Here is a 9,184-nt window from a genome sequence, read left to right as displayed (position 1 = left end):
GGACATAGAACAACACTGGTTCCAAATCGGGAAAGGAGTATGTCAAGGCTATATATTGTCACCCTGCTTATTTAACTTAAATGCAGACTACATCATGAGAAATGCTGGACTGGATGAAGTTGGAATCGAGATTGCAGGAGAACTATCAATAATCTCAGATATGCAGATGACAGCCACACTTATGGCAGAAAGCGAAGAAGAACTAAAGAGCCTCTTGGTGAAAGTAAAAGCAAGGAGAGTGAAAAAGTTGGCTTAAAACTCAACATCCAGAAAACTAAGATCGTGGCATCTGGTCCCATCACTTTATGGCAAATAGATGGTGAAACAATGGAAACAGTGACAGACTTTATTTTGGGGGGGGCCTCCAAAATCAATGCAGATGGTGACTGCAGCCATGAAATTAAAAGACACTTGCTCCTTGGAAGAAAAGTTATGACCAAACTAGACAGCGTATTAAAAAGCAGAGACATTACTTTCCTGACAAATGTCTATCTAGTCAAAGTTATGGTTTTTCCAGTGGTCATGTATGGATGTGAGAGTTGAACCATAAAGAAGGTTGAGCCCAGAAGAATTGATGCTTTTGAACTGTGGTGTTGGAGAAGACTCTTGAGAGTCCTTTGGCCTGCAAGGAGATCCAGTCAGTCCATCCTAAAGTAAATCAGTCCTGAATATTCACTGGAAGGACTGATGCTGAAGCTGAAACTCCCATTCTCTGGCCACCTGATGGGAAGAACTGACTCCTTGGAAAAGACCCTGATGCTGGGAAAGACTGAAGGTGGGAGGAGATGGAGACGACAGAGGATGAAACGGTTGGATGGCATCACCAACTCAATGAACATGAGTTTGAGTAAACTCCAGGAGTTGGTGATGGACAGGGAGGCCTGGTGTGCTGCAGTCCATGAAGTTGCAAAGAGTCAGATACAACTGAGCAACTGAACTGAACTTCCATATCTGGGTCTCTGTTTCTCTATTTTCAAAACAAAGTTATTGATAGAAGCTTCCTCAGATCATTGAGATGATTTAATGAGACTGCACCTATATGTCTTCTAGCACAAAGTGAACTAAAGTACAAAAAAAGGTAGCAAATAATCTAAACTATAGTCTTTCCTCCCTTTTGATAGTCACAAGACAGAGTAGACATGAGAACCACACCCTAATTTGGGATGATGGTCGAAGTAAAACTTCAGAAACATGATATCTCCTCAGATAAATCTGAAATTTCTCTTGGTATATTGACACTGATTCCAATGAGCCAAACCCAGATGTTGTTTCCGTAAGCAGCTGGTTGTCTTCCCTGAACAGTCCATCAGTCTCTTGAATCCTTCTGTCAGCTGGTCAGCACAGCTGTTCTCTTAGCAACATCTGGAGAAGGCAGCTTGACGAGGGAGCCCCACTGAGCTTTCTAGGGTAAGTCTGATTTATAAACCACTTGAAAGAGCTGATCTTTTAAATGTCTAAACTCCCTGGATTTACCTTAAGAAAGCAGGTCTGGGGACTGGGGAGCATTATGCATCAGTGTTTCCTTAATGTCTTCTGTTGCTTCAGGACTCAGATGTAACCCAACTGAGCTCAGTGATCATGTGAACTCTCACACTTCCCACTGGTGATTGAACAGGATGTTAGAGCACAAAAGCCATCTGTCTCTCCCAAGAATTCCCTTCCCAGGCACCTAACAGCCTTGGAAAAAGACACAAATGCTTCTTTACAGTCACTTTTCCTAAAATCAGCCCCAGATAGCCCCTAATTTCTAACAGAAATAAACTTTAAAGCAGCTTCTGGGTTACTATTCCATAATTGTGTTATATTCTGAGAAGTAAATTTTAAGTCATCAAGGTCAGGCTGATATGTTAGCAGTCATTTTCTAGCTGCCCTGGGGAGGGGTAGCCCAGGGCCCTCTACTCTGTGTCATCTGACAGGGGTTCTAATCCCAGCTCTGTCACTAGGCAATTATGTGAACTTATGTGAATCATTCAACAGCTCTGGACCTAAGGGCCCTCATCTATGCAGACTAAATTATTTCTGAGCTCCCATCCAGGACTAAGATTCTATCATCTGTACCCTCAATTTGCTATTACTTGGAGAGCCAGGCAGATTGAATGTTCTCTCAGAAGTGCTAACTGTCCTTACTGAGAACACTTGCACACAAGCTTATTAGGTAAATAAAAAAAAGTTTCTCTTTGCAGGAAAAACCTCTTGGCACTATGGCTTCATATTAATATTTAATACATTAATTTTATAAAGTTTATGCACCTAACATTTCTATTTCTTCCATTTTATTCAGCATATGTGGGTTTTGTGAGCTTGATATGCTAGACAAATATATCTCCATGACTTATATACATAATTTGTCAGCCGTGGGGCTGTTTAAAATACTTTCAAATGGGGGCTTCCCATTCAATAATTTTCTTTTATCTATTTAGCAATAATTTCATACTTACTTTGATGCCCATATTACACTTATGAATAGTTCAGTATTTTCAAATGTTATACATATTGCATCTGTATCTATAATGAATCATTTATTCATCAATTGTATTACCAGTAGATAATGATAACTTGCATATACCAGAACTGAAGCTAATAGTCTTGAATGGATTTCTTCATTGACACAGGCCTAGTCATGCTCATGTGTTAAGATGCCAGTTATTGTAGATCACAGCTTATACTACCTTTCATCCTGTGCACTGCATGGTTATACAGCTTAAATTCACATCTTTCTAACATTATATAGGATTTCCACAAGACTTCATTGGAGTAAATTGCTGGATATGATACAATAATAGCTGCAAACTCCTGGCATCCTGGGCTCAAGATGAATGACGATAGACCCGAGGCTAATCATTTCCATAATTCCACTTTCACTGCAGCTGTGAAAAGACTTAGACAAAAACATGCCAATGATCCATTTGAAATACTTTTGCATTTATATATGTTATGGTTGAGACAGGTGGAACCTGGTTTATTCTGATCTAATTATTCTATATCTGCTGTTTATTTCATGCTTTAATTTGTTAAAATTATTGAGCTCTCTCATAAAACCTGGTATTCATAGCCACAATAATAATAGATCCTGCAGAACCCATTTATAATTAAGGAAGCTGGACTAATCATAGCTTTATCTGTCTATAGAGATATATCTGATCTTAACTGCAAGAATTTACTCTTTCCTGTATTTGAATTATCCATGGAAAGGAATATAACCCCAAATAAAAGAACATCTAGCTTATCATCTCAAGGTTCTTGGGGGAGTCTTCTTAGGTACATTGACAATAATTTATGGAGAAGACACAGAGAAAGAAGATGCTCAACCTCTTATGTAATAAATCAATCTTAATATGCTAATAAATCTCAGTAAATCTAATATACTACTAGTAAATCTACTTATGTAGTAAATAAATAGATGTAAGTACCAATGTCATCTGTGGAGTACCCATAATAGATCAGGTACTCTGTTGCATATGATATATGATGGAGGCTGAGTTAAGGTCTCAAAGGGCTCAAGTAGTAGAATAAACAGAGACAAATAGATGCCAGTTAGTATGACTAGTGCTCTTTAAATGTCAAGTACAAATATCTACCATGATGCTGAGTGTACATGAGGGCAAGGAAGGCTTCACAGATAAGAAACATTTTTTGGATATCCAAAAGAATGTTTTTGGATGGAATGAAGGATATTGTCATAGAGGCAACAGCAAGTTAAGGGAATGCATCTTGACTTACATATGCCAACTTTTGTGAATTTAATCAATATGAATCTGTTAATCAAGACTAGTTCATGGGTAAGCAAGTTTTTAACTAAGGCACTATTCCACATCCATAAACCAGAACATAGAACTTAGGGTCAGTGTTGAGTTTGCTTACCAGGGGGTGCTGGTGGTAAGGAACCTGCCTACTATTATAGGATATCATAGAGAGGCAGGTTTGATTTCCTGGTGGAGAAGATCCTCTGGAGGAGTGCATGGCAACCCACTCCAGTATTCTTGCCTAGAGAATCCCATGGACAGAGGAGCCTGGCAGGCTATAGTCCATAGGGTTGCAAAGAGTTGTATGAGTCTGAAGTTATTTAGCACGCACCAAGCCACATTACTCAAAGCCACCTCATATCTTTCTATTTTTCTTTTTTAGCATCCCTGCAGCTATAAAACATATAGATCAAGTAAATAATGAATTCAAGAAACAATAATAACAGCAATGCACACATGTCTATGTATATTGCATATGCATTTAGAATTGGGTATGCTTAGTCCTTGCTTCTAAGATAAACAAAGAAGACATTCGTGTTAACAAAAAATGTCCAGTGCTATATGATATATGATTTAGTAGGTAAACATAGAAGAAACATTAAGAACACAGGTGGAAAGATGCTCATATTCACTCAGATTTTATTTAAGTGAGTGATTCTGATGGTATGAGCTTTTGCATAATTACTCTCCAGTCAATGAAAGACCAAAATAGAGAATTGATTTTAAATGTCCACTAAATCCATCTGGAGGCACCCAAGCAATATTCAAACGACAAACCAAATGAAGTATTTATAGAACAGCTGGTTTCAGAATCATACACATGATATATATCCCACGTGTCTTCTTAAATACATCCCTTAGCATCACTGATCATACAGACTGTGGATGAACAAATCTAAAATCACTACCAACATGTTATTCAAATTGGCTGAATGCTTTCGTCGAGAAAATGCCAACCCCAGTGAAAATTCACTGGAGTTTGAAGAAGTCTTAAAACTTTTGTTGGTATTGGTTTCTATAAATAGGAAAGACAAGAAAAAGTAAAACCTGTTGTAACCAACAAAAGAAAAATTTCATGCAAAGATGTAAAACTATGGCTTTGAAGAAGAAAACATTGAAATTGAGAAAATATGTATAGCACTTTTTATTGTAATCAAGATGGGAAATCTACTTAAATGATCTTGAGTAGGAAACTGTGGCTGTATACAGACAAATGTGGATAATATGATCCAATAACAGGAATGGCTGAATTTTAAATAATTTTTCTATATAATTGTTATGTCTCAGTGTCACCATTGTTTTTGTTTTCATGAATTTATTTGTTCACATATCTGTTTATCCAGCCTTAATTAGGTTTTTTCTATGTATATTCATTCAACATTCGTTGTGTTTATGCATGCTGGTCTGTTTTGCTATATTCTGAGGATTTAGAAATTCTCATTAAGGAGGATAGAAGGACTAGAGCATTTTAACCTGAAATTATCATGTGAGAGACAATGTTGTCATTGAAGAATTATTTCACCTTTTATCTGGCATGTTGTTGTTATTGTTATTAATCAGAGAAGACTGATGAAACTTTATAGTATCCAGAAGTAACAAGTAGTTCCTTGAATTTACCTGCTTGATGGGACAAGGGAATATGTGAACACTGTTCATTAGAAGCACATCTAATTAGTTAGTAGAGAATAAAATTATGTGTCCATCCACTCCATGTGAAATAGTAGAGAATAAAATTATGTTTCCATCCACTCCATGTGAAATAGTTCTCAACACTCAAAATTCTTCAATGAGAACTTATTTTTTTTAAGATTCAGACCATATTAGTTGAAGGTTATGAAAAGAGACAGTGTCAACATCATCTTTATCTAGCTAGTTCATAGAAAGTTAATAGGCTAATATTTAAAACATTCCCCCTACCCACAAACCTCCTGATCTTCTTGTCTTTTGAATTCATCCTTCATTCTGATGTTAAATCTCAAGTACTATCTCACAAAGGAAAATTGCTAAGTTTTTAACCTCAAGAGCCTGAAAGAAAACATACAAAGTCTTCTAAGCACATCAGCTACATTTCTCTGAAGTGTACTTGACATGGGGGAGATGACTGACACTTACATCCTGATGACAACAAGAACTGAGAGAAAGTAAACATGCTATCACATATTTGCTTTAATGAATCAAGCATCTGTTGAGTGATGTGGCTTTGAGTCCTTACTCAAAAAGTCAAAATACATTAGCCATAAAATACTACAACAAGCATGTTTCTTGATTCATCACTTTATTTTTTGCATATTTGGTACCTAAGAAAATCTTTATAAAGGCAAGCCATTTTACTTAACATTGGTAGAGTATTCTTTTTTGTTTGTTTATTTTATTGAAGTAGTTGATCTATAATGCTGTGTTAATTTCTACTGTGAAACAAAGTGATTCAGTTATGCATATATACACCTTTCTTTTCATATTCTTTTCCACCATGGTTTATCATAGAATACTGAATATGGTTCTCTGTGCTATAAACTAGGATATTGTTTTTTGTCCATTCTCCATATAATTGTTTGTATGTGCTTGCCACAAACTCCCAGTGCATCCACCCCCATCCCCACTCTGGCACCCACAAGTGTGTTCTAGTGTTGATAGGGTATGCTCACATGTATTTCTAATTTGCAGTGTGATTTCAAATATTATCTGTACAACAGATTTAGTTCTACCCAGGTAGCTTTGCTTCCAAGTATTACAATGAAGAGCAAAATATATAAGACACAACTGTGGCTGTAACTGTGCTGATTATTTAACTGTGGAGGCCTGTCTAGAGACAAATATCTACAATAAAAGGATGTGCATGCAAAGAGACAGATGATTAGTTCAACTGAGAAATTTTTTTCTGACTTCTAGAACTGAAATGCTCAATTCTTTTCTAATTCTATACCAGCTATTTCATTATTTAGAAAAGGTCTTGCTCAAAGTACATGTCTGCCTCTTCTTCCATATTATTACATGATCATTAGATGCTGCTGCATAGGGAACATACAAATGAAATGATATGAGAAGTGGAGGAGTTTCAGCAGACAAGATGATAAAATGCTTTGAGGGGAACTGGCTCAAAGAAAAACAGCAAAAAGGCCTATGGTTGAAGCAGCCTTCATAAAGAACACTATAACTCAACTGCCACAGGTTACTGGGCTCTTGGAGGGCTGACAATGATGAAAGAGCAAAGCTGAGTGTATAGTATGACTCAACTCATGGGCTTAAGAATGTACTCTCACGTTCAAGTCCATTTTTCCACATGTTCATCTGGACCCGTTCCCAACAAATGTAGCAATATCATCACTCATTTGTATTTGGAATGCAAAAGTAGGTGGTCACGAGATACCTGGAGTAACAGGCAAGTTTGGCCTTGGAGTACAAAATGAAGCAGGACAAAGGCTAATGATGTTTTGTCAAGAGAACACACTGGTCATAGCAAACACTCTCTTCCAACAACACAAGAGACAACTCTACACATGGACATCACCAGATAGTCGACACTGAAATCAGATTGATTATATTCTTTGCAGCCAAATATAGAGAAACTCCATACACTCAATAAAAACAAGACCTGGAGCTAACTGTGGCTCAGATCATGATCACCTTATAGCAAAATTCAGGCTTAAATTGAAGAAAGTAGGGAAAACCACTAGGACGATTCAGGTATGACATAAATCAAATAACTTATGATTACACAGTGGAAATGATGAATAGATTCAAGGGATTAGCTCTGGTAGACAGACTGCCTGCAGAACTATGGGTGGAGGTTCATAACATTGTACAGGAAGTGGTGACCAAAACTATCTCCAAGAAAAAGAAATGCAAGAAGACAAAGTGATTGCCTGATTAGGCCTTACAAATAGCTGAAAAAGAAGAGAAGCAAAAGTCAAAGGAGACAGGGAAAGATAACACAACTGAATGCAGAGTTCCAGAGAATAGCAAGGAGAGATTTAAAAAAAAAACCCTTCCTAAGTGAACAATACAAAGAGATAGAGAAAAACCATAGAATGGGAAAGACTAGAGGTCTCTTCAAGAAAATTGGAGATACTAAGGGAACATTTCATGCAAAGATGGGCTCAATAAAGGATAGAAAAGGTAAGGACCTAATAGAAGCAGGAGAGATTAAGAAGAGGTGGTAAGAACACACAGAAGAACTGTACAAAACCTGTCTTAATGACCTGGAAAACAATGATGGTGTGGTCACTCACTTAGAGCCAGATATCCTGGAGTGTGGAGTCAAGTGGGCCTTAAGATAAGTATTACTATGAACAAAGCTAGAGGAAGTGATAGAATTCCAGTTGAGCTATTTAAAATCCTAAAAAAATGATACTGTTAAAGTTTTGTACTTAATATGTCATCAAATTTCCAAAATTCAGTAGGGCCCAGGACTGGAAAATGTGTTTTCATTCCATTTCCAAAGAAGGGCAATGCTAAAGAATGTTTGAAGGTGAAAGTGAAGTCGCTCAGTCGTGTCTGACTCTTTGCGACCCCGTGGACTGTAGCCTACCAGGCTTCTACAAGGCTTCTCCGTCCATGGGATTTTCCAGGCAAGAATACTGGAGTGGGTTACCATTTCCTTCTCCAGGGGATCTTCCCAACCCAGGGATCGAACCCGGGTCTCCCGCATTGGAGGCAGATGCTTTAACCTCTGAGCCACCAGGGAAGCCCAAAGAATGTTTGAACTACCATGTAATTGTGCTCATTTCAAATGCTGGCAAGGTAATGCTCAAAATCCTTCAAGCTAAGCTTTAGCAGTACATGACCCAAGAATTTCAAGATGTACAAGCTGGATTTAGAAAAGGCAGAGGGACCAGAGATACAATTGCTATTGGATCATAGAGAAAGCAAGGGAATTCCAGCAGAACATCTGTTTCTGCTTCATTGACTCTGTGGATCACAAAAATCTGTGGAAAATTATTAGTGTTGGGAATACCAGATCATCCTGAGAAACCTGTATTCAGAATAAGAACATAGAACAATAGACTGGTTCAAAATTATGAAGAGTTTGCCAAGGCTGTATGTTGTCACCCTGCCTATATAACTTATATGCAGAGTGCATCATGGGAAATGCCATGCTGGATGAATCACATGATAGAATCAAGATTGCTGGGAGAAATACCAAAAACTGAAAATATGCAGATGATATCACTCTAATGGAAGAAAGCAAAGAGGTACTAAAGAGCTTCTTGATGAGGGTAAAAAAGGAAAGTGGAAAATCTAGCTTAAACCTTAACATTCAAGAAATCAAGATAATAGTATCTGGTCCCACCACTTCATGGCAAATAGATGGGGAAAAAGTGGAAGAAATGGCAGATTTTATCTTCTTGGGCTCCAAAATCACTGAGGACAGTGACTGCAGCCACAGACCTAAAAGATGCTTGCTCCTTGGAATGCAGCTATGCCGAACATAGTGTATTAAA

General features: G+C 37.5%; 1 non-coding gene across 1 annotated transcript; it reads right to left on the bottom strand.

The window, feature by feature from the left end:
* Window positions 1-8,355: 8,355 nt before the first annotated feature.
* Window positions 8,356-8,427, bottom strand: TRNAW-CCA (transfer RNA tryptophan (anticodon CCA)). Its single transcript has one exon. It is a non-coding gene; the product is annotated as a tRNA-Trp (tRNA).
* Between the last annotated feature and the right edge of the window lie 757 nt (window positions 8,428-9,184).

The sequence above is a fragment of the Bos taurus genome, chromosome 6 (assembly GCF_002263795.3).
Source record: "Bos taurus isolate L1 Dominette 01449 registration number 42190680 breed Hereford chromosome 6, ARS-UCD2.0, whole genome shotgun sequence".
In the NCBI taxonomy this organism is placed as follows: domain Eukaryota; kingdom Metazoa; phylum Chordata; class Mammalia; order Artiodactyla; family Bovidae; genus Bos; species Bos taurus.
This window is presented reverse-complemented; position numbering and strand designations above follow the sequence as displayed.